Consider the following 25,799-nt stretch of genomic DNA (forward strand, 5'->3'; position numbering starts at 1 on the left):
ATTACAGTGAATAGCAAATGGCATCTGGGAACTTGTTCAAGAACCAGGAATATTAACATAACAGGATACACCAAATATATTCAGCTAATATACACAACATCTGGAAATTAAGCCTCTAAGGCAACTGGTGTGCTGCAAATCATGCTATCACAACATGCTTATTTATTAGTTTCTTAATCTCCTTGGATCAACTAAATTATTTAATGTTGCAAATAAGGTTCACGGAACAGAGTTTTTAAGATCACCATGCAAAATATGGAACATACAAAGACTGACAAATCTGACATTGCGGCTTGTTGATAGTCCATTAAAAATTTAAAATGGTTGCAAATCCTGGTTATGCAGACTCTTGACAATAAATACACTGGCCAGCCATCTGACTATAATTCAGTCTTAGTTATCCTTACTGTAAGCTGTTCCATTCCTTTCGAAGACTGGTATTTCAAAGAAGGTCTAGCCCAGTTTGTTGTCTTGCTGATATGATATGGTTTTAGCCTTTAAGAATATAGGAAATAGGAGCAGAAATATTGGCTGATCTGATTGTGACCTTAACTCAATTTTCTTGTTTACCCTGCCAGAACAATTGGATGGTATGCTGGGTCATTTTGAGAGAGAATTTAGGGTCAATACATCACCATAAGTGGGCCAGAACAGGTATTGGCAACAGCTTTCATTCCTAAAAGATATTAATGCACCAGCATTTTTTCAAAATCTGTTAATTACATGGAGTGGATTTGCATTTCATATTGATTTAATGAAGTAAACTTTTTATTCTGCTCGTTACTATGTTGGCATTTGAATTCATATCTCCAAAGCTTTGGTCCAGGTCTCTGGTTTGCTAGTCCTGTAACATTACCACTTTGATGCCTTTCTTGCAGGTGATGGTATTCTGTTAAGAAATAGATCAATGTTCATTATTACAGCCTACTGTAAGATTATCATCTTGTACAAACTTAGCTACTAAGGGCTTCCTCCACTTTAATGGTACTGAATATTGTCACGAGCCATCCCACTGTTGTCTAATATTTCCCTGCAACTGGCAATACGTCATTATTGGCAGGCCAAAAGACAAGAATGTTCACTTATCACCCTTAAAATAGGTGTGTTGTTGGGGTTGGAGTGAGGAAGTCACAGAAATTTGTATCAATTTAAATTAATTACTTGGTTTAATGCATTATATTTATAATATAACATTGATGCATAACATTCTAGACACATGCTGATTTTCACTGTGATACAGATTTGGATTTCTGTTATGAGTCTCCCTCATACTGAGGTAGATTTCAATGTGCTGGTGTAAATTGTTCCATTGGTACAATTCTTCCTCAAATGGAAACGTATCATTGCCATCCATGGTAATCTAACAAACACTGTGGAAGGGCCATATCTTTTTATTTTACTGGATTTTTAAACTGGACTGAAATGTGGAAAAGATTGTGCTTTAAAAACTAAGGATTATGGAAAGTATTACTGCAATTTTCTTTTTGAAAGCAAGTTACCTGGCACTCATTGTAAATTGAGTAAACAGCTGCTTGTTCAAGCAGTGGGGATATCTAGATTTAGACAAGCTAGGCTCTGCGGACTGTGCACAAATGGAGATTTGACTGGCAACTAATAACTGATTGGTCTGTGGACTGGTAACCAGTTGCCAATGACAAAGGCTTTCTGCCTGCCAACAATGTGATGGGCTCCCAGAAGCTCAACAGCTTGTGGGTGTGAATGTTTGGGCAGAGGCCCTCGGTCTGCAGAAAGGATGGAGCTGTCCTGTTCTTCTCACTTCAGTAAGATAAAACTCATGTCTGTAAGCTGTGCCCCTCAATTGATGGGTCAGAAGTTATAAGTACAACCCAGTCATCCTGTGCTTCCTGCAACCAAGTGGGAGTACCTGGAGAAGCAAGATTGAGGAACAGGATGAGCTAAGAGGGTTATCTTAGTGAACCTGGTGGGCAGGGACTGTTGAACTGTCTTCCTGGTGTTAGCTCCTTTTTGTTTGTAAACATCTGTAAGAGTGTGGGTTAAGTATTATAAGATGGTTAAAGCTTTAACTAGTAGAGTTATATGTCAATGAGTCATAATTTTTTTTAAAAATTCATTCAAGGATGAAGGTGTCGCCAGCTGGAACAGCACTTATTGCCCATGCCAGAGGGCAGTTAAAAGTCAGCCACATTGCTGAGAGTTTGGAGTCACGTGTCGTGCAGACCTAGAAGGATGGCAGTTTTCTTCTCTAAAGGACATTAGTGTACCAATATTTTTCCAACAATCAGAAGTGGCTTCATTAGACTGTTAATTCCAGATTTTTATTTATAATTGAATTTAAATCCCATGACAGGAATTGACCAATGTCTCAGGTCATTACCTGGAGTCTGTGGATTAACAGTACGATGACAATACCACAAGGCCACCTCCTCCCCAATATCTGTAGGTAGAATTTAAGAATTATTATTACTACAACAACAGTTAAATACAGAAACCTGGTTTGTACTTTGTTGATGTTGGGCTAAAAGACAGTTTATTTAGGAAATTTCACATTTTTGTAAAGTCATTAGCTTTTGTAATGACACCGAGAATAGTAGGGCTCGATTTCCAGTACACTAGCCCAGTAAGGCATAACAGTTAGTTAGTGACTTATCCAGTCACATAGAAGCTTTTCAGGAAGATTAGTGAAGGTAAACCAAAGAAAGATTTGCAATGTCAAAGAACCACTGAAGGATGGTTATAAGTACGTAAAGAAATCCATGCAGATTGACAAAGCTTACGGGTCCCAAGTACAAACTCAATGCTTTAGCCTTATGTCAATGGAGCAAAATAATTGACTAAGGTTTACTCACATTTGGAAACATTTGCAGTTATACAGGGCCTTAGTGAGGCCACACCTGGAATATTGTCTCCTCTTCTGAGGAAGGATGCTCTTACTCTCAAGCAAGTGCAGCAAAGGTTTACCAGGCTGATTCCAGGGATGGGGTGGGAATTGACATGAGGAGGGATTGACTAGGTTCGGATTGTTTTCAGTGGAGTTCAGATGAACGAGGGGCAATCTTAGAGACTTTTAAAATTCTAACAGGGCTAGACAGGGTAGAGGCAGGGAGGATGTTCCCGATGATGGGTGTGTCCAGAACCATGGATCACAGTCTGAGGATTTGGGGTAGACCACATATGACAGATGAGGAGACATTTCTTCACCCAAAGAATGGTGAGCCTGTGGAATTCATTACCACAGGAAGCAGTTGATGCCAAAATGTTGAACATATTCAAGAGGCAGTTAGATACAGCACTTGGGATGAAAGGTTATGGAGAGAAAGCAGGATCAGGCTGCTGAGTTGGATGATCAGCCACGATCGTGAAGACTAAAGGAGCAGGCTTGAAGGGCTGAATGGACTCCTATCTTCTATATGTTTCTATTTATGGAAATATTAGCAAGAGGCAGCATGGCTTTATGTGGGGGAGTCATGTCTCTCAAACTTGATTGAGGTGTTTTTGAGGAAGCAACAAAGATGATTGAGGAGGATGGTGTGGTAGATATTGTTTGTATGGACTTTGACAAGGTCCCTCATAGCAGGATGCTACAAAAGGTGAAGTTACATGGTATCCATTGTGAGCTGGTAAAACAGATACAGAGCTGGCTTAGTCATAGAACACAGTAGCGATAAATAGGTATTTTTCTGACTGGAGATCTGTGACCAGTTGTGTTCTGCAGGGATCAGTGCTGGGGTCCTTGTTGAGATGTGATTTGGAGGAGAATGTAGGTGGCCTGATTAGTAGGTTTGCAGATGACACAAAGGTTGGGGGAAGCTGTGGATAGTAAGGAGGATTGCCAGAGGATATAGCAAGATTTAGATAGGCTGGAGAAACAGCAGATGGAATTTAATCTAGGCAAATGTATGATGCATTTTGGAAGATCTAATGAAGGAGGAGAGTATACAGTAAACCCTTAGTATCGTCAACATGCAGAGGGTTTGAGGCGTACAGGTCCGGTTTCCTGATAGTGGTAACACATGTTGATAAGGTGGTCAAGATGTGTACGGCATGCTTGCCTTTATTGGTTGGGGCATAGATTATGAAGATTGGCCAGTCATGCTGCAGCTGTATGAACTTATTAGCCCATATTTGGAATATTGTCTACAGTTCTGGCTGCCACACTACTAGAAAGTGGTGGAAGCTTTGAAGAGGGTACAGAAAAGTTCAGGATGTTGCCTGGTTTGGAGGATATTAGCTGTGAGGGGAGATTGGACCAACTTGGTCTGTTTTCATTTGAACATTGAAGGAGGAGGGGCAACCTTATAGAAGTTTATAAAATAATGGGAAACATGGGTAGAATGGATAGGTGGAGTCTTTTTCCCAGTGAATATTCATTATTGGCTCTGAATTACAGAGGCAGGTATCAATATACTGTCTGAGAATTTTAAAAGAGCATGTACCCACAGCTTTGGGAAGATGTGACAAAATGTATGAAAGTAAAGTAAAAGTTTAAGCATACAATGGTTCACTCATCCCATGTGCAGGATCAATCACATTGGAGTGCAATTATAGTCAATCTACATGGACATTGTGGACTTCTCCAATGTAGACATTGCTGGACTAGCAATTGCAGGTACACCATCACCTCACTAGTCTTTATTCATGGAAGCTGTCAGACACCACAGACTTTGCAAACAAACTATTCAAGTGGCAACTACAGAACTGAACATGGAAAAAGAACAGAACACTTCACTTTCAGCTGAATTAATAGAGCAAAATCACAACTCTCTGCTGTAGAGATAACATTGAAAGTTTACAATGAAAAACCTGAACAACTAGATCAGGATAAATCCAAACTTGAACAGCAGCTTTGAGATGGAAGAGTCCTTAGGGGACACCTCAACTCAGCTCAGCTCACTGAAATGAATGAAGAACTGAAAGACAAAGGAAGCAGGATGAATTATAAACTTTGTAGCATAAATCCCATGAAGAGACCACCAGTTTATGTGAAGATCTGGAGAAAATCATATGCAGGAGTAGGTGAAGGGAGATCCAGAGAGTCATCTTACCTGGTGTTCCCAGAGAGCTATCAGATCTGAGAGGGAGCAGCTTGGAGTAAGAGGCTATATATCATGGGTGAGTTTCTAAGTCTCCACCACTTACCTGGGATTCAGATAGGCATACCGTTCAGCTGCTTGGAACCATCTCATTCTGAGTTTGAAAGGAGAACAGAATGATAACAACAGAAAATCTGACTTTAAATTGTGATAAATTAGAAAAGAATGTGATTTTAAAAAGACATGGCATTTTTTCACCCTATTCATTTGTGGGATGTGGGCATCACTGGCTGGCCAGCATTTCTTTCCCATCCCTTGAGATGAATTTAACTGAGGAGCACCAGTCAACAAGGGAAAGTTAGGGAAATATGAATTAATAGAAGCAATCCTAAGAACAGTAAGTTTAACATAAAGGAAATAATTTTCAGATATGAAAGTCCAGCTCAGTTGAATGAAAGTTATGGTCTGTAAAAGGAGGTGTTACAACATAATAGCAAGTCAAACTAATTCTGTCACTATCTCTGGATTCACAACACTGATCTTAAAACATTCAATGACCTTCAAAATTGCCCAATCATTTCTAACCAGACATTAGAAATAACAGATCTGGGACACTAAGTTTATAAAAATCAGAATTTAACTTTAGCAAAATACAAACAAACTATAACATAATCTAATTAATGTCTATGATGAAAGCCCAGTCTTCCTTGAATATAAACTCCCACTCACACCAATAGACCAAAAGAGTTAAGGGATAAATTGAAAAAAAAAAAACAATTTTCCAGTTTGATAACCATTTCAATTAGATAATCATGAAATCCTTTGACAGTTTGCATTACAGGCACATAACTTAAAGTCACCAGTCAATGCAAACAGCTTCAACAAACCTCTGGAGACTTTTACTCATTTTTACAGATTGGATTCTGAAATAACTCTAGAGGGCAACTCACTCTTTATTTACACATGGGACACCCTTAACACAAAACCAGCTCTCAGAGTGACCAGAACTTCTGACACTCCTGTTATATCTGTCAGCTGGGACTTCCTGATTGGATCAGATTAACAGCCCAAATCAGGGAACTTACATTCAACAAGATTCACCTGGCTGATGTCATTTCAATCACTACAGGTTCTGAAAATTCTCAACATGTTAATCGCTGTAGAATAACTAGAGAGAGCAAAACCAAAAACAGCTTCCCAGTCCAGCAGCTTATAAAGCAAAGAACTGCCTTCTGCTCAAAACTCAGCAGGAAACAATTTACACTTTGATTTCTCTTTCTTTTCCAATATTCTCTGTGAGTAAGTGGCCAGCACTGGTCCTCTCATGTTTGACCAATTCAAAATCCAACCATTTGACTGTAACCAAATCTCGGTGCCGAATCATCTACTGCATTATTAGAGCAGTAATTAACCTACATTAACTCTCCAGGCCAGTTTCCGGGAGTATACATCTTTTGTTTCCTTTTTTGTTTCAAAACAAGTTGTGTTCAGGGTTCAGTTGTCAACTACATTTCACAGTTCCAAATGAAAAATGAGAAAAATAAAAGAAGAATAGTGATGGTTTCAACAAAAGAGAGAAATCATGGATTCTTCAAGTCACCTAGATTATTACATGTGTTGGAAGTGTTGCCAGCTGCAGAAGCCTGAGCTCTGGGTTTTGGAGATGGAACAGTGCCTGGAGGTACTGTGATACTTCTGTGAGATTGAGAATTATGTGGATAGTATGTTCAAGAAGGTGGTCACTTCACATTCAAGAGCCTGGAGGCAGGAAGGGGATGCATAGCCATCAGGCAGCCCAAGAGAAACACAGAAATAACGTAGGACTCTCCTGGGATTCCATTCACAAACCAGTTTTTCATTTTGGATGAATGAGGAGTGCAGTTAGAACCATGTTTATGGCACCACAAGTGGCTTGGCTCTGCAAGAGGGAAGGAAGAGCAACAGTGCTAGAGAACTCATTAATTAGGATAACAGTCATGCTTTTGTGTGGCTGTTTGCGTGACCCCAAGATGTTATGGCTGCCTCCCTGGTGCCAGGTTAAGGATGCCGCAGAGCAGCTACAGGACATTTTTACGGGAGAGGGTGAACAGCCACACAGTACACATTGATCCAAAATTAGCTGAGTAATCAGAAACAGAGGGATGAGGGTCAAAAGTTATTTTTTGAGCCGGACTAAGGTTTAAAGTGGAAAATGTTGGGACTGTTGCTTTTCCTGATATATATTAATGATCTAGATCAAGAGACAATTTCAAATTTTGCAGACGATACAAAACTTGTAAACTGTGAGTGGGACAATATTCACCTTAAAAGGACACAGACAATTTGTGGATAGGTGGCAAATGAGTTTCAATGGGGAGAGGTGTGAGGTGTTGAATTTTTGGACAATGAATATGGACAGATAATATAGAACAGGAGTTACAATCCTTGAGTGTGTCAGAACAGAGGGATCACATATATATTTGCCTAGATCATTGAAGGTGGCAAGACAGTTGGAAATAACAATTCATAAAACATAGCCAATCCTTGGCTTTATCAGTAGAGGCATAGAGTACAAAAACAAGCAGATTATGTTGAATCTATACACAACCCTTTTTGACCTCAGCTACAATATTAGTATTGTGTACAGTTCTGGGTGGCACAATATAGGAAAGATGTGAATGCATTGGAGCGAATGCTGAAGAGATTTACAAAACTAGTTCTGGGAATGAGAAACTACAGTCCTGAGGATAAATTGGACATGTTGGGCTTATTCTCCTTGGAGAGAAGAGCTCTAAGAAGAAATCTGATAGATGTTTTCAAAATCATGTGCAAGCAGCATAGAGTAGATAGGAGAAGCTGTTTCTGCTCACAAAAGGATTGAGAATGAAAAAGCACAGATTTACAATGATTTGCAGATGTGAGGTGAGAACCAAATGTGAGGTGAGAAAAGACTTTTTCATGATATGTGTGTTTCGGGTCTGGAAAGCATGACCTGGAAGTGTGGTAAATGCAGAATCAATTGAGGCATTCAAGAGGGCATTGGATGATTATTTGAATAGAAACAAGGTGGAGAAAAGACCGATGACTGACAATACGTTGGAGAGCTGGTGCAGACATGATTAGACAGTGGCATCCTTCTGCGTCATAAGAGTGCAGTGATTTCGTGAAAACAGATCAGTCTCAGCGGCAGCTACATATACATTGGCTTGAGCTCTAAGCAATGCCAGAAATAAATGACTGACTTGCAAAAACAGGTGGATATCCATAATGTGCACAACAAGGAGCTACAAATCAATCATGAGGCAGTCCTTTCAGAAATAAATACCAACAATGATGCTCTAATGGAAGAACTCAGCCAGGACGTGAAGGAAACCAAGCAATCACAGAAGCCCCGTATGTGAAAGAGGCCCAGGCTTCAAAGAAAACAAAGAAAATAAATTGAATAGGCTGGACAATTATTGGAGCAGGCTATAACAGAGAACACATATTGGTTCAAAACAAGACTGAAACTTTGATAGAATAAGAAGAATCCAGGTTGTTAAATCAGAAGCTTCGAAATGAGCTGGAAGCTCTTGAGGAAGAAAAGAGTTAATGCCAAGATGATTTGAACTGCACAAAACAGCCTTAGAAATGAGGTCAGTCTGTAGTGAATCTGGTGCAAAACTTGGCTGTGTGGGAGTCAAGATCAGCAAATTCTGGAACAGTAATCGCATTGCATGAAAAAAAATCCTTAACAACAGAAACCAGAAAGACAGACAAATCACTGTCGACTGACATTTAATAGCACCTCCAGGCAGAGTCACCCAGATGAGATCTGGATATATCAGCAATTCACATATTTTATCAATATGCATAGGTCTACAAATTATTGTAAATCATTAAACTTTTTTCTGGAAAGGAGAATGTTGGGGTAGCTGTATCTTGCCTTGAAGACCATTCATCTCTAATGACTCCATATGCTGTGTGTATAAATTGTTGCAACCCTGCCCAGCAGTTAGTTTTCTGTGTGTCTGAAAGTTGCATGCAAATTTTTTCGCTGTAATGCCTGCTTCATAGTTTTTAATGTGTTTTACTGTTTTGAATGAACTAACCCATGGAATTAATCACTGCTTCATGAGCAATTGATTTTTAGGTCATTGTTATGGACATGACAACCTCCAACCCCACACACTCCCTGTTCACCCTGACATTCTTCAGTCTGTTCCCGTTTAATAATGGGAGTCTTTATAATTCGGATTCTAACTTATAAGTCTCATCCCTAAGACCATTCCTGTAAATCTTTCCTGCAACTTCTCAAATGATCTCAATTCCATCATGAAATGTCGTCCCCAGAATTGAACACAATACTCACTTGAGCCCAAACCAATGTATCATAAAGGCTTGGCATGATAATAAGTAGTATTCGGAAGTAATCAATTATCAAGTGACCCCCACATTGCCCAATGTATTCAAAAGGAATGTTACTTACTAAACCTGCTTGATGGCGCTGTTGCAACAGTAACCTCCATTTTCAGCATAAACTGAGTTAGATAATCTCTGCAAAGCTTACTGCAAGTTATTTTATGTGGGGCTGAAGTTGTTTTTTGTTTTCTTTATTCATTCACGGGATGAGGGCCAGGCAGTATTTATTGCCCATCTTTAATTGCCCATCTTTAATTGCCCAGATGGCTGTTAAAAGTCAACCACATTTTCTTGGATTTGATTCACCCAATCTCTGCCTGCAGGCCTGAAATTAAATGATATAAACAGAATTTACATTCTTCTTGTCAGGATTATAATCAAATTCCAGGCACACACTGAAAGATTATTTCATTAATTCCCCATCATAATATTTACAATAACGTGTGCAAATTAATTTGACAAATACTTAGTTGCAGGAAATGTCCACAGATGTAATCTTGGTATCATATGTTATTTGGTCATCAGCCAAAAGTGATGAGCTAACTGAGAGATGCAGCATAAATGATAGCTTAGATGTTGCAATAGATCAGCATATTGTTCTGGAACGTAACTGTAATACCCACAGGTTTAAAAGAAGCTGAGCATTTTAGTTTTTAAGCGCAGATTGACAACAGATAAATAACTGGAATTGTATATCACTGTGTAGCTTTTTGAAAAATGCATTTTGAATGCTTCATTTTCCATGTTCAACAATTACAATTGCATGAGGGAAGCCATTTGTGCTAAGTGTAAAGTTCATTGTGTAATTTTGCTGCAAATGATAAAAGGGCACTGAAACAAACTGGAACGAGAAATGCTAAGAGATTGTATGAACATGTTATTAATTTATCAATAAAGTGCTAAATTCTGTGTAAAGGAATACAAGAAGATCCCAAAGGTACATTGTTAGAGTTTATATGCATATAAGACAGCTAGAGTTTAACCTCCAGAAATGCTGTTCCTGCAGCTGATCTGCTAAAGGTCTGGCACCATCCAGTTTTTGACCTGCCTGCATTTTGCAGCAATGATCCCATGGGGCTGGGGATATGGACAGTCTGGTCAAACTGTTGGAAGAGAAACATTTCTGTGCTGGCCTGCTCTTGCATTGATACGTCTTTTCCCTTTAGCAGTTTGGTCCTTGCTAATCCTAACTGTCAGGGGAGTCGATGGCCTAGTGGTATTATTGCTGGACTGTTAATCCAGAGACCCAGATAATGTCCTAGAGACCCGGGTTTGAATCCCGCCATGGCAGATGGTGGAATTTGAATTCAATAAATATCTGGAATTAAGAGTCTTACGATGACTGTGAATCCATTGTCAATTGTTGGAAAAGCCCACCTGGTTCACTAATGTTCTTTAGGGAAGGAATCTGCCATCCTTACCTGGTCAGGCCTACAGGTGACTCCAGACCCACAGCAATGTGGTTGAGTCTTAACTGCCCTCTGGGCAATAAATGCTGCCTAGTCTGTTACACCCACATCCTGTGAATGAATAAAGAAAAAAAAAACCCTAAGCACTTCCCTCCGCTTCCACCAGTACATGCAAAGGACCAGAACAGGACAGAAGCTTAACATAGATGACTCCACCTTAAATTCCTCTGCCATTACTAACTGAGTTAATGCCAATTCCATGTTCAAAATGGGACTTCCGTAAACAAGGTGGCATTCTCAACAGTCTTAGTAGCTTTTTCATGCAATTAAAAGATTTCATAATAGTATCTTACTGAGGTAGACAAGGTCAAAGAGTCAATTATTTTCTGGGTAGTAAACAGTTAATTTATGGCAAAGTGACCAAATCTGAGGAAACCTCCTTCCCATGCTCACTCTTAATCTCATCATCCCAATCTGTCTTCCTTGCTCTCACTTGGAAATGTCTGTTCCCAAATCTGGTTCTCTCCAGACCCACCCAATTGCACATGCACAAAGGCTTGGTATCCAAATTCAGAAAATCACAACGCTGTTGACAAGTTAGGCATGAGTGATGTCACTGTTGGCCTGGAGCCCCCTTTTTCTCACCAAAAGGCTTTACTGGTCACTGAACCTTCCCAGCCCCAATCCCAAACATCCATCTTCTGAAGCTGGACAGCTCAAATCAGAATAGTGGTCAGTACGCCTGCTCCCTTGCGGCTGTGTGTACTTCTGTGTCTGTGCATGCAAACTGTGCTGGTTCTGGACTCTGCATGCACAGCGACACAATGTGTGTGAACACACACTAAAGACGCTAAAGCAGCAGCAAGAGGAGACCTTAGTGGGGGGTCTCCTCTATTGCTGCCTGGATGAATCTGAGACAAATGGCATCACAAGAAGCCCACACCCAGGATGCAGAATGGGAAGGGAAATTCCAGGATATTCCTAGAAAATCCAGAACAATTAGTCAAACTGATTTATGGGTACACATTGCATTTTTTTTGCCATATTTGTCTGGTTATCTCTCATCATTAAAATATCTAATGGTCTTCTCCTACCTCTTTGGGCCATGTAGAATCTGTAGACTCCATTCTCCTGCTCAGAAGACTGCTCACTTCCTCCAATTTCTCAGCATCCAGGATTTTGCCTCATTGCCTGCTCTAATTGTGTAGAGCACAGCATGCCAAGATGATATGGCACACACTGTCCAGACTGTACTGGAGACCCTTTCCACACCAGTCTCAGCAGCGGTACTATATCTTCAGCAACCAAATGCTGTGCAGCACCATGGCCCTTCTTACAGCACATGCACCAACTTGGTGACGGAGCCTGCTGGCTGTATGACCAACATATTACATCAAAAAGGGAATGTGTGCTCTTCTCAAATCCCATTCCCATTCCAGGCTAACACCCAGAGACTCCATGTCCCCTTTTACCTCACACTACCACAATAGCCTAATTCTATCCAGCCTCCGCATGTGGAAATCCACCACTTTGAACTTTGCCTCCACCTCTGCACCTTGCCCTGAGTCCCAACAGTACAGCTTAATGATGCCCCCTCCCCAGTGCTCCATGATCTCCCTGTGGAGACCATGGTGGTGGTCACTGCCAATAAGCCTGTAGCCTACCATGCCTTCTGATGGTGTTCCACCTAGTCTTGAATGCCAATGTCGATGAATACATTGTGCTTGTGGCTGGTGACTATGAATCCTGCACTGAGGTATTGTTTCACCCTGAGCAACATGGCGGCTCCTTGCAGCCAGCTTTGAGTTGAAGTTGCTAGGTACCTGCTCTGAATTCCATATTGAGAATTCTCAATCTCTAGTTTGTTCAGCACATTTGGAATAATAGGAAGCTGCATATTAATAAGGTGAAATGTGCATTTAATAAGATATTTAAACACAGAAAAAAAAAGGTGCAGGTGTAGACCATTCGGCCCTTCAAAACTGTATCACCATTCAATAAGAGCATGGCTGATTATGCAATCTCAGTATCTCAATCCCACTTTCTCTCAATGCCCCTTGATCCCTTTAAACACAAGGGCCACATCCAGCTCCCTCTTGAATATATCTAATGAACTGGCCCCAACAGCTTCCTGTGGGAAAAAGGTCCACAGAATTAGAATCCCTACAGTGTGGAAACAGGCCCTTTGGCCCAACAAGTCCACACCGACCCTCAGAGCATCCCACCCAGATCCATCCCCCTATGACCCACCTAATATACACCCTCTACCTCCCTGAACACTACAGGCAATTTAGCATGGCCAATCTGCCTAACCTGCACATCTTCGGACTGTGGGAGGAAACCCACGCAGACACAGGGAGAATGTGCAAATTCCACAAAGACAGTTGCCCGAGGCTGGAATTGAACCCAGGTTCCTGGCGCTGTGAGGCAGCAGTGCTAACTACTGTGCCACTGTGTCACCCAGGGTCAAAGCTCTTTGAATGAAGAAATTCTTCCTCATCTCAGTCCTGAATAGCTTACCCCTTAATCTTAGACACTGACCCCTAGTTCTGAGATAGACCTTACCAGCTTCCCACATGATCATGTCATAGACCATGTTGTTCAGACCCCTGTAAGATTCTGCATCTTGTTTCTGATTGAGTTAAATAGCTACTTTTGCTGAACTTCTGACCTAATTAAAGAGAAATATATCGGTATGTTCTATTTGGTTTGTGTTGATCTATGCAAATAATTCATAATTTATTGTTGATGTAAATAATAAATGTGTTGAAAGAATTATTTGAAAGTATGCTGCAAGTTCCAGTCATTACTAGTTGAGGATTCTGTGAATTTGACATCTAAATTACGAAGGTACGTTGAGTTGCCTGAGTGTCACAGCTGGAAGCGTTTAATGTCAGTGAGGTGAAGCCCTGAGATCTCCAGGACCTTATGAGGAGGCACAGCTGGAGAGTTGGTGACATTTAACAGGCACTTTCATATTTCACAAGAGACACGAGTCCTCCATAGTTTATAGGTCAGAGGGCTTCGACTATTTATGATACGAAAATAGGCAGTCGTTGTGAGAATACAGAATTTTGTCAGTGGCATGCTGTTCCCAATGGTGGAACGGGAAGACTATGCTGCTTCCAGTTTCTTGCTTTTCCCCCCTTTTCCATGGGTTTCTAATTAAAATCTAATGCTGCCAGCATACACATGAGACGTATGATTCCCAAGAGGGGTAAGGTTTTCCATGGTAAAACCCTTCACCAGCTGACAATGCTACAGCTTGAGATGAAAAAGAGCCTTCTGGTCAAACTGTGAAGCTTTGCATCCCAGCCAAAACTTTCATGTCCAACTCCATTATCATTAAAATATGACTCGAAAATGAAAAAGTGGTGCAGATGATTTTCAAAATTATATTGTACTTGTAAAAATGTCACATTACATTGCTGTCACTTGCTTCATACATGCGATGTTATTTGTTGGGGCTAACATAATCAGAGAACTAAATGTACTGGCACTAAAAGGCATCTGGATGGATACGTCAATAGGAAGGGCTTAGAGGGATATGGGCCAAATGCTGGCAAATGGGTCTAGATTTATTTAGGATATATGGTTGGCATGGACGAGTTGGACCGAAGGGTCTGTTTCCGTGCTGTATAGCTGTACGACTCTATGACCTCACGTTGATGTGCATTGGATGTTAGGGACATACTTTATTGTGGAAGAAACAATCAGGTGTTTTTGTGTTAATGATTTGTTGAATGTTCCTGTTATTGAATGTCCTGTGTTGTATTTACCAGTCTTGGGTACATGGCTGAACCTGCAGGCTCAGCTGACCCTTCCTACTATGCATTGTAAAGGACACCATTCTAGATCACTTGCGGCAGGGATAATTGAAATATTGCAGATAAACTAAAAGCCCTGGTCCTCTGGCTGCCAGCACCCTGAGACAGACACACATGTGGACAGTACTGACACAACCCTTTCAAATCCTCATTTTCTTGCTTTGACTCACTGTTCCCACCACAAGATGCCAAACCCTTCCCATTTCCTCTACTGCCCTGAAACCACCCTCTATTCTTCCATGGACCCTTCAGTCCACCATGACCCCAAACACATTGCTTTGCACACTCACCCCCTCACCAATGACCTATTCTTCTGGGCCTGAGCCTCCACGCAAGCTGCCTTCTCCTCCTCCTCTCCCTTCTGCTGTGAACCTAAACAAGCAAATTCAAGAAAGGAGAGAGGCAGACAACAGAAAACCATAGATAGTAAGAACTGCAGATGCTGGAGAATCCGAGACAACAAGGTGCAGAGCTGGATGAACACAGCAGGCCAAGCAGCATCAGAGGAACAGGAAAGCTGACGTTTTGGGTCTTCTGAAGAAATCTTCTGAAGAAGGGTCCCAACCCGAAACATCAGCTTTCCTGTTCCTCTGATGCTGCCTGGCCTGCTGTGTTCCTCCAGCACCGCACTGTGTTATCGAAAGACATACAATACTTGGATTCCAGAAAGTATTTGGTAATCTGCCACATCAAAGGTTATTGTGAAAGAGTAAATGTTCATGGTGCAGAGGGTAACATATTAGCATCGACAGATTAGCTGGCTGGCAGAAAATGGAGCGTGTGTGTGTGCTCCAATTTTATATGTTCTGTTGTCCACTGACGTTACATAAAACTGCAATAGGCTGGGTGATACTCAACATCTTTAAATGATTACAAATTGGGTGCCATGAATAATGAGTCATGACAATATTGAAAGTATCGAGGCACTTCAGATTGGAACATGCTGTATGGAGTCAAGGTGAATTTTATTAAAAATTTTGTAAGTTTCAAGTGTATTTTGAAAAAATGTACCTTTCAAATTTTGCAAACAAAGTGTTTCTTTTGGGAAAAATATTCAGAGAATGTTCACTATTGGGCTCATTCCTGGGAAGAAGGTGTTGTCTTATGAGCAAAGATTCTGCAGGTTGGACATTTACTTAATGAACATTAGAAGAATGGGAGGTGATCTGATTGCAACATACAGGATTCTGAGGAGATTAGGCGAGGTAGCTGCTGAGAGTATATATCCCATCAAAAGGGGAATCTAGCACAGATTCACAACATGTGGCCTCCAATTTAAGACTAAGCAAAGGAGAATTTTTTCTGAAAGTGTCTTTAGGTTTTGGAATCCTCCACATGGAGGCAGTGGAGGCTGGATCATTGAATTTATCCATAGCTGAGCACACCAGAATTTTTATTAACAAGGCCACAATTAGATCAGCAATGACATCATTGAATGGTGAAGCAGGTTCTAGGGGTCAATTAGTCTGCTCCTGTTCCTTATATCTTGATGAACATAATTCTAATCAACTGTATCTAGGTAGAGACAGCAATTAGGGAAAGTGTTCAAATGCTTCTCACGTCTGACAGGAAAAATTGTTTGCAAAGTAGCTAATTGTGTACCACGTAGCTACAAGATATGCCCTAACTGTAGATCCCTGGTGTCACAGCTGTGGGATGGTTGTATTCAAGCCAAATGGCTGCTACTGGCTTCCAAATAAGTACAGCATGTGTGCTCTGTATCCATTAACATTTTACACTAACTCAGTTGTGAACCTAATTGACCCCTTAGTTTTAGAGCAACTGTTAAATCCAGTTAGGCCAGCAAAGCTTTGAAATTAACATACCTATCAAAGTTAGATTCAGCTAGAATTAAGATATTGTGATGTTTTCAATCTCAATTTACAGCTTCAGGTAATAAAGTTCTGTTGTGAATATAGCTAGCAGTATTTCTTTTTTGTTGCAGAAACAATAATAAAAACTCTTGTGACTCTCCAGTACAAGAGACGTCTAGCTACCTTGCAGCTCTTTACTAACATTTTCAAATCACATCAGTAAAAGTAATAATGCCCATAGTGTTTTTATATCTTATTTTACTCCTCAGTTATCATTGCTGCTTCATAATTATCTGAAGTTTTCAGTGCTATTTATATTCTGTGCTATACGGAAGAAGACACAACACTCAGCGGGAAGGTCACACAATGCTGCACAGATGCACAAAGTCTACTTGCTGACAATGCCTGCTCTCTTGTCAAAATCAAGACCCATGGTGATGAGGATTGATGACAGTAGGGTAACTAAAAGCCTAAAAGCAGTTCCTATCTGTTTCCTGCCATGTAGAAAGTCAGCCAGATAATTGACTAATAATTAAGTACAGCTGTAGTCAATTAGCATTTTTATGGTTGATTAACTTAAAATAAATGTTGTCCAATCTGTAAATGCTACCTTTCAATCCCAATTTTGACACTGGTTTTGCTTTTTAGATGCAAAATACACAATTTACATATTGTTTGCATCATATGCATTCTGCAGGCAAATAAATGAGTCCCCAGAGACACCATAATTTACATCAGAAAACAACACGATGATTGGAATTGTTAATTACTTTTTACCCTTACCAACTTTCTCACTCCTTTTTTAATAGTCAAGCTACCTTTTTTTTTGTGTGTGGTTATTGTAACAATTGTATGATTTTGGTTTTGTATATGGCAAAATCAATAAGTGCTCATAAACAGCAGTCAAAATAACAAGTGAACATTTTAAACACTTGCACGTTTTGAACACACAGTGGCAGAAATTAAACTCCATCCAGTTTATTCTAAAATATTTATAATTTATATTGTTCCTTGAGGGGCAGGTAGGTCCAGGCACTGGCATGCTTCTGAATAGATTTTGTCTGGTTTATGTCTCATTATTGTAAGTAGTCTACATATCCCATATTCATATTTAACGTTAAAGAACAAGACTTTGATTTTGTCTGTAAGTAGTCTATAATCAGGTTCAAAGTGGTAGCTAGATGGGTCAGATTCATGAAATGTTAATTGCAATGTTGCCCCTATGAAAGAAGAAAATAAAGATTTGCATTTATGCCTTTCACAACCTTGGAAGTTTTGTATTGCAGAAGGTTGTGTACCAGCCTCTGAGCTAGTAACTCTGGTCTTGAGTCCCATTCTATCAATTAATGATCACAGAAATTTATTTCATTATTAACCTGTAAATCCTACCACACACCTGTAGCAGTTGGTAAGAGAAAGAGAGCATGCTGTTCAGCCATGTTAATATGGAGAGGCACTCCTCAAGCTATAGCCACTGGCAAACTATTGCAGAAAAAGTGTCCAAAGGAACAGACACAATACAGGGAAGCCTCTAACTCAAAGTTCATGACAGCATTACATCACAAAAGTAATTTGCAGGCAGTGAGGTACTTCTGAAGTATTACAATGACTTCTTAGGATCAATGGTTGGTAGATTGAAGGCATGCCTTACTCTCTCTGGAGGTGCTGAGGAATGTTCCAGGTAAAGAAAAGGGTCTAGGCCCGAAGCGTCGGCCTTCCTGCTCCTCTGGTGCTGCTTGGCCTGCTGTGTTCATCAAGCTCTACACCTTGTTATCTCTCTTCTATTATCAAAGAAAATAATTGTGTGGTTTGACCGTAGAGAGATACTCAGCCCCTTCCCAACAGCTCAGCAATTAAGGGCTGGGTGAAAAGGTCCATGGGCGATTTCTCGACCCATCACCTAGTAAGGCCCTTAAGTGGTCAATAAAGGGTCACATCGACTATCATATTTCCCACCTTGGCATATTAATCAAACCAATAAAATTGTTGAGAAATCGTGGCCAAAGTGAACATTAAAAACACATTTATTCGAACAGAGTTTATTTTAATGAGAAGAAAGTTAGCAACAGACTGTACACACTGGTGAGCCCAGTGGGTTTCTGTTCAGTCATTGTGGCAGCATTGACACTTCAGAGAAAATAGCTTTATGCGCTGTGCTTTGCAGACAGAATAATACTATCAGCTCCAGACAAATAAACCGATAGTTAACATTGCTGTCTCATGTACATCATGTTATACTTGGCATATCCCAAGCTTTAGATAGCACCAGAATGCTTGGATTTCTGTCTTACTTTCATCTGCCATGTACACACATCACCCTTATTACAGCATGAATCTGGTGCCAAATTGCTAGCATGATAATGGCATAAAACACCAGCTGCCCACCAGCTAACACCAGTGCTCAAATGAATGAATCAGTCTTGAACCTATATTAGGAGGGGACCTATGTCAAAGACTATTTGAAGTTAGTCTGAAAGATTGGACAGTTTTCAGGTTAACCTACAGTTCAGAAAAATAATAACAAGAAATTGGATAACGGCAAAGGAACTTCAGGGGCTACAGACATTTTGCTACATTGAATACCTTGAAAGGCATTCCAAACAAATTTTGCAGCTTTCTTACACATGGGAATAATTTCTTGAGTTACAATAATGATAGATAAAAATCTGGAAATTCAGATATGTGAAATCTTTGGAACATCCCAGCTACCATTTTAAATTAATTGAGACTGTTTTAGTCCAGATCTATGGTGCCATATCAGAAAATGTGTACAAGAGCGAGAAGGGAAGAATCAACTTTACAGTGGTGACTAAAGTGTGTGCTCATGGAATTATGTTGACATTTCTGTATCTTGTATTTGGAGATTTTTACAACGAAATTTTGAGATATTTGAGAATTTAGAGCTTAGCGTTTCTTACTACACTTTGTTGATGATATTATTCTGAGATTTTAGCTGTGCTACTCTGAAAGTATATCTTGTCTGTTAGTTTCTTAGTCCTTTTGTACACTATGCAACTGCACTTAATTTAATAGCAGCATTCATATAATTTTTATAACAACTTTTACAGATGGAAAATTTGTTTTTCTATTGATTGAAAGGAGTTTACTATTGTACAAACAGTCCATTTAACATTTTTTGTATTACATAGAAAATTCACAGCCAGTTGAATATGGGTTAATCTCTCTCCATCACTTGCCATCACTTTCCAAAGTTAACATAAACAAGAAACAGTATTAGAGAAAAAAATGGAACAAAAGACTGACAAATTCCAGATTTGATGGTTCCCCAGTATTTTAGAGGAAGTAGTAGATACTTTAGCCTTAATCTTTCAAATTTCACTCAATCTAGGAATTGTCCCTTTAGATTGGAAAATTGTGATGTAATTTCATCATTTCAGTAAAGCGATAGAAATAAGTTAGGAAACTTTAGACTTGTTGGCGTAATATATGAAGAAGATACTGGAATTAAGGATTGACTAACTGAGTACTTGAAGAAATTTGAGCTATTAGAGAGAACGATTATAGATTTGTAAAGGATTAGTCATGTCCAATGAATCTAGTTGAATTGTTTGAGGAAGTAATTTAAGAATTTGACAGGGGAGTGTCCATCAATGTTTATGGAATTGAAGGCAAATAATTGACCTGGTTAGGTTATAGTAGACAGAAAGAAGGCACAATTGGTAATTGGAAGAAAGCAACTAGTGATGCCCCACTCAAATTTGCGCTGGGACCTTAACTATTCATTAATGACATAATGATTGGTAACACAGTAAGTAGTATAGACAGGAACATAAATCCACAAAGATAGATTAAACATGTATGCAAAACTATGGCAGACATATCTCAATGCAGGAAAGGCAATGCAATTTAGAAAGGATACATTGAATTTGAAATGTGTGCAACACAAGGCTGAAAGAGATAGATTCTATGCAGTGATTGTGTTGACTTGCATCACAGTCAAATAGAAGCTGAAGGGGAATTTGATTAGCATTTTTAAGACTTTGAAAGAAATTGATGGGGTGTCTAGACAGAAGAACATTCTGCTAGTAGCAGAAAAGTAATGTTTCTGCATAGCTGGAGTTGTGAATCTTAAAATCAGAACTATGCCATTGAAGAAATAAATGAAGAAAAACATCTTCCTACAAAAGGGTGTAGGAGTGTGGAACAGTTTTTTCACAAAACAAAACAGTAAATGTTAGCTCAATTAATAATTTTAAGTTGGAACGTAATGACATTTTTGCTGTTTGAGGTATCAAAAACATAAGAACAGACGGAGGCCATTTAGCCCCAAAATCTGTTCCACAATTTAACATGGGTATTGGTGACCTGCAACCTAAATCTCAGATTTTAATTTAACAATTGATCAGTAAGATAGATACTAAATTTGTTGATAGGAAACCTTTCAAGCTGGACTAAGATTTGCAGTTGAGTTCCGTGAGGTCAGTTTTGGGATACCTTCCTGATATATATTAATAATCTAGATCTTGGACACCAGGGGACAACTTCAAAGTTTTCAGATGATGCAAAACTTGGAAGCATTGTAGACTATGAGGACAGTGTGGAATTCCAAAAGGACTTTGACAAGTTGGTGGAGTAGATGGATAACTGGCAGATGAGGCTCAATACAGAGCAGTGTGAAGTGATACATTTTGGTCGAATGAGATGGAGAAACAGTATAACATATCCTGTAGGGTGTGCAGGAGCAGAAATGCATAATTCACTAAAGGTGGCAGGGCAGGCAGAGCATAAAATATCCTCAGCTTTATTAATAGGGGCATGAAGTACAGACAAAGGAGGTTACATTGAATTTATGTGAGACACCATTAGATCTCAGCTGGAGGATTGTGTATAGTTTTGGGCAACACACTTTAAGAAGGATGTGAATGCATGGAGAGCGTGCAGAAGAGATTTACATGAACGATTCCAGGATGAAAAACTTCAGAACATCGATCGGAGAAGCTGGGTCTGTTTTAACTGGAGAACAAATGACTAAAAAGAGTTATAATTAGAGTTTCAAAATCATGAGGGATTGGACCTGGTTGATAGAGAGAAACTGTTTCCTCTCATTAAAGGAACTTTTCATACAATGTGTGATTCTGGTCTGGAATGCACTACCTGGAAGTGTGATACAGACAGGCTCAATTGAGCCATATAAAAGGACGTTATATGATTATTTTAAAGAAACAATATACAGGGTTACGGCGAAAAGGTAGAAGAATGACATTGAAGTCATAATGCTATTGACAGAGACAGCACAGACACAATGGGCTAAATGGTCCCATTCTACAGCATAACAATTTTGTAAATGTTGCACTCCCTCTAAGGCCAACATAGTTTTCTTGAGCACCCAGATGCTTGCTGTACTTTAGCCAGGGGCTGAATCATCATGCATATAAGTCGGTGGAGTGGACAGATAAGTGGCAGATGGCATTATATTCAGCCTTGTATTCCAGACTTCCAAACATAGAGGAGATATAGTCTTTATAATTATTTCCAATATTTGTTCATAACATTTTAGTGATGTATGTATTTGGGCTTTTCGATATTAAGGGGTTTGGACTGAAGCAGAGGAATGGAATTCGATTGCACATCTCATGAATGGTGGAACAGAATCGAGGGGACAAAGTACTCCAATTCCTATGTTCCTATATGGCTCCTAGTGTCAAAGCAGGAGCAAACTTGAAGCATAATTGTAACTACAATTGATTTGTAATGGAGCCTAAACCAAAGGTTATGGCCTAGCCAAGCACTTACATGAAACAGAGATACTCTCAGGAGGAACAAGTCTCACTTTGTTTTGTTTATTCTACAGGTTAAGCCATCATTCTGGATTTATGCTACTTAAATTTAGCATTAACTAGAGAACAGGATAGTCTTGCTCCACTTCAGTTTAATGCGGGATTAGGCCCTGACTCTTAATATACACTGCAGAGATTTTGTACAAAGTAGAAATGAATGCCTCTTTCCTAATGGTGGAGTATAAATGCCCCTTTAATTTTGTTGAAGATAAAGGTTAGTTATGATCAGTGATATTATCGTAGTTCAGAGTTCTTATAACTTTCCTTTTCCCTGAAAAGTGTTTGCTCATTTGTGTGGTTCTGTCTTCTCCTATATTCATTGAAACAATATCACGTGGGTAGAAAGAAGCTTCATATACCAATAAAAAATTCTGAAAAATTAGGTTAAAAGACAGACTTCACTTGTACAAAGAATTAGATTTTCAAGCACGAACTGAGTTACAGAGTAAGAGAGAACATGTTTTATATCAATCAAAGCAAAATGAGGAAAGAAATGTGGTTGTAAACAATTCTTAGATACTTCAAACAATAGTAAACATCTCAAGGTGAACGATTTATATTTTAGTAAACACAATTATTTACATGCAGATCACAGTGTCTTTGACACATGATTAATGGAGAAACATTTGTGCTGGTGTCAACCTGTTGGATAATGCTCAATCTTTGGATGCTATTATAACAGCCACCACAAGCTGGTGCTATAGGCAACATAAATGATATTAATCTGAACCAAAATATTTAAAATACTGTTGTGAAATGGTGGAAATAATATATTGCAGTACAGTAGTATCTATTTTATGCAGGATGTATAGCTACAATTGGGTACATTGTTGCTTATTACTTATTTATTAATTTGGCGCCCTTTGGATTTACTCCTTAATTTAGTATTATCCCTTAAAATGATGTGTAGGAAACACATTCATTTAACTGTACAAAGATTTGATTGATGTATGTGACACATAGAGTGCTGAAAACTGGTTGACCCAGCTGGCCTTAATATGTATATGTGTTTTATTTTAATAGAATACAAAAATGAATAAAACAATATTAATGACAATTTTTCATCTGCCATTTAAATTAATAGCTTCTATTATGACCATTAAATCTATGCCAGTGAAAAGATGCTCAATAACCGAACACAACGAATGATTAATTGGATAGGATATTTAAAAAGGAAAGCATGCAGACATGTTGGTACCAGGTTTCAAATAAAACATGTATTTCTGGTACAGCTTCATGAATATTTGTCAGTTGCGAAAAGCATTCACCATGCAGTGGGACAGAAAATGGAGAAGAAATCAGAGACATGTGGCTGTGCGCAACTTCAAAACAATGTTTCATTTTAATCTTTTTAAAATTCCTTTTGAAATCACTGAAGGATAACAACGACTGGACTGTGCAATTGAATAAAGATAAGTGATTTTAGAACACATGAAATAAAATCATAGCAGGAAGCAGAAGAAACAAACAAATTGATTATCTAAATTGATTATCTTAATTGGAAGAAATGTCAAAGATTATCCATAATAAATTTTGTGCCTGATGTTGTTTGTTTGTGAAAGCTGATCTTCATAGACTTTTTTTACGACAAATTGTTTATGCTGGAATGTTGAAATGCATACAGTACAGATACCAACTGTATTCATACTGGCACCTGAACAGCATTAATTGCCCCCTTAACAGTACAATATTGGATACTAAATTGGTAATCAGAAGTAACTGTTACCCTTTCTGCCCTGAAAACTTTGACATTTTGCTGAGTTTTAATTCCTCAGTACTAGCTGTATTTCAGCACTCCCCATGAGCAATAAGTAATAAAAAGCTATTTGACCTTGCACATTGCACATTTCCCAGTTCTGTTGACTTTGCATGTTTGTGTACATACTTGGATTCATGGATGAACTGAAAAATGTCACACTGCAATGTCAGTTTAAATACTAAAATGCAGTATAATGTGGCAGATTTTGGAGTAGTTTCAACAATTGCTTTATTCAGCCATGTTCAAGAAACTAATTACTACCTGAATCAAAGCAACTTGACTTGATTGGCAGTCCTTAACATTCATTCCTTTCATCTCCAGTGCAGCATACACCACTTACAAGATGCACAGCAACAATTTACTCAGGCTTCTTCCACAGCATTCTCCAAACCTGCAATCTCTAAAACAAAAAACAATTGCAGCAGCTGAATATAAACCTCACCACCTCCACATTCAAGTCCCATACCATTCTGACTTGAAAATATATTGCAATTATTTTAAGCAACAACACACATTAAATAAACAATAACTTGGTTACCATTGGTAGGACAGTGGAGGGCAGCCTGCTGGTTCAGTGGTTAACACTGCCGCCTCACAGCGCCATGGACCTGGGCTTGATTTCACCCTTGGGCGACTGTTTGTGTGGACTTTGCACAATCTCCCTGTGTCTGCATGGGTTTCTGCTGGGTGCTCCAGTTTCCTCTCACAGTCCAAAGATGTGCAGGTTAGGTGCTTTGGCCATGCTACATTGCCCATTGTGTCCAGGGATGTGCAGGCTAGGTGGAATTAGCTATGGGAAATGTCGGGTAACAGGATTAGAGCAGGGATCTGGATGGGATGTTCTTCAGAGGGTCGATGTGAACTCGATGGATTAAATTGCATGCTTCCACACCGTACCCAGTATATGCTGGCAAAATGTGCAGAACAAATTCGAATTCATACCTCAGTGTGTAATTAAAAAGTTATTTGCAATAGATTAGTTTAAAATTCTGAATATTTTACACTTTGTTTGAGGGATTAGGTGAATGGTTTTCTAGTTTAATTATAGAACTATATATCTAATTCCACAGGCTTATTAATTATGTAAGATAAATACACATAATGTTTTAATCTTTAAATGGAAATTGATGGAAGTATGAGTATGTTTTCTGAGGACATTACTGAAAACTTGTTTAGACCTAAAGACAAGTGTGAAACATTGAAGGTATGAGTCATTGTGAGTTATCAATTAGACTATTTAAAACAGTTTAAATAATCTGGGACAAGAAGGTTGCTTTGTAGGATAATTATTACCAGTTTAAAGAAAGCACCAAGGACATAATTCAAAGGTGATGCAGAGCAAAAAAAATCACACTTGGTTTTGACTAACAGCAGTTTATCAACATGTATATAGCCAATTTTGTTTTCAAATGTGACAGTAACAAAGTAGATAATTATTTCTGACGAAGACACAGTTGAAAAGGCCATTATTTTTATACTTCTATATTTGTTATGTTTCAGCCTCACCAACACCCTAAATAAATAGCTAAGCTTGCACTTAAATATTCATGAAAAACATCTGTAAAATGAGCAGCATGAAAACTGATAATGAATGTGTTCAAGGGCCCTGCTTCAGGCAGCATTATAATAGTTCATTGACCTTCAGTGATCAGATGGCATGAGTGCAGAAAACTGTGAACATCAGGCTGAGTGGCAATCCTAAGAGCTGGCTATTCACATGCACAGGTAACCTTTCAAAGCAAGATATTTTGGGTGTCATATCATTCAAATTTTGATCTACCTTTATAAAAGTAAAGCTGG

At 39.1% G+C, this 25,799-nt stretch overlaps 1 long non-coding RNA gene across 1 annotated transcript; it reads right to left on the reverse strand.

Annotated features, from left to right (window-relative positions):
• Positions 1 to 226: 226 nt before the first annotated feature.
• LOC125483762 lies at positions 227 to 6,001 on the reverse strand. Its single transcript, XR_007262709.1, has 4 exons — positions 5,963 to 6,001; positions 5,025 to 5,166; positions 2,357 to 2,416; positions 227 to 889 (listed from the first exon to the last, which is right to left on the reverse strand). It is a non-coding gene; the product is annotated as an uncharacterized LOC125483762 (long non-coding RNA).
• Between the last annotated feature and the right edge of the window lie 19,798 nt (positions 6,002 to 25,799).

Source organism: Rhincodon typus, chromosome 8 (genome assembly GCF_021869965.1).
Source record: "Rhincodon typus isolate 14 chromosome 8, sRhiTyp1.1, whole genome shotgun sequence".
NCBI classification, from domain to species: domain Eukaryota; kingdom Metazoa; phylum Chordata; class Chondrichthyes; order Orectolobiformes; family Rhincodontidae; genus Rhincodon; species Rhincodon typus.